A 1,710-nucleotide genomic window follows, 5' to 3' on the forward strand; every position below is an offset into this window, starting at 1 on the left:
CCTAAACCTAAGGAAAAATAAATAAAAAAAAAAAAAAAAAAAAAAAGGGACCTATAATTAAACTAAAGCTTTTGCATAGCAAAGAGAATCATCGACAAAACAAAAAAACAACCTACTGAATGAGAAAATATTTGCAAATCATATGACTGATAAGGGGTTAATATCTAAAATATATAAATAGCTCATACAACTCAACATTGAAAAAAAAACAAACTAAAAAACAGACAGAAGGGACTTCCCTGGCGGTCCAGTGGTTAAGACTCTACGCTTCCAATGCAGGGGATGCGGGTTCGATCCCTGGTCGGGTAACTAAGATCCCACATGCCCCACAGGCAAAAAATTGAAAAACAAAACCAAAATAAACAAACAAACAAACAAAAACAGGCAGAAGACCGGAATAGGCATTTTTCCAAAGTGGAAATGCAGATGGCCAATAGGAAAAGATGCTCAACAGCACTACTCATCAGGGACATGAAAATCAAAACCACAGTGAGATACCACCTCACGCCTGTCAGAATGGCTGTCATCAAAAAGAACACAAATAGGGCTTCCCTGGTGGCGCAGTGGTTGAGAGTCCGCCTGCCGATGCAGGGGACGCGGGTTCGTGCCCCGGTCCGGGAAGATCCCACATGCCGCGGAGCGGCTGGGCCCGTGAGCCGTGGCCGCTGAGCCTGTGCGTCCGGAGCCTGTGCTCCACAACGGGAGAGGCCACAACAGTGAGAGGCCCGCATACCACAAAAAAAAAAACAAAAAAACACAAATAAGAAATGTTGTCAAGGATGTGGAGAAAAGGGAACTCTTGTACACTGTGGGAGGGAATGTAAATTGGTGCAGCTACTGTGGAAAACAGTATGGAGGTTTCTCAGAAAACTAAAAATAGAACTACCATATGACCCAGCAATTCCACTGGGAATTGCTGGGACATATGGTAAAAAAAAAAAAAAAAAACCCAAACCACTAATTCGAAAAGATACATGCATCCCAATGTTCATAGCACAGCTATTTACAATTGCCAAGATACAGAAGCAACCTAAGTGTCCATCAACAGATGAACGGATAAAGAAGATGTAGTGTGTGTGTGTGTGTGTGTGTGTGTGTGTGTGTGTGTACACATACATACATACACTCATACAATGGAATGTTACTCAGTCATAAACAAGAATGAAAGGTTGCCATCTGGGGCAACATGGATGGACTCAGAGGGTATGCTAAGTGAAATAAGTCAGACAAAGACACATACTGTATGATATTACTTATATGCAGCGCCTAAAAAATACAACAAATCAGTGAACATCACAAAACAGAAGCTGACTCACAGATATAGAGAACACACTAGTGACACTAGTGTTTACCAGTGGGGACAGGGAATGGGGGGAGGAGTAACATAGGGATAGGGGAGTAGGAGGTATAAACTATTATGTATAAAAGAAGCTACAAGGATACATTGTACAGAGGGAATATAGCCAACATTCTATAATAACTATAGATGGAGTATAACCTTTAGAAATTGTGAATCACTATATTGTACACCTGTAACTTAAATAATATTGTACATCAATTATATTTCAATAAAAAGTGCTTTTTGTTCAAATTTTCCGTTGAATTTCGTTGGTCCATTTACATGGGTAAGTGAAAGAATCACAGCACTGACAAGCAATAGTTGATAAATATTAAAATATATATTAAGGGCTGTATAATACTTTTGCTATC

Source organism: Lipotes vexillifer, unplaced genomic scaffold, assembly GCF_000442215.2.
Source record: "Lipotes vexillifer unplaced genomic scaffold, Lipotes_vexillifer_v1.1 scaffold1958, whole genome shotgun sequence".
In the NCBI taxonomy this organism is placed as follows: domain Eukaryota; kingdom Metazoa; phylum Chordata; class Mammalia; order Artiodactyla; family Lipotidae; genus Lipotes; species Lipotes vexillifer.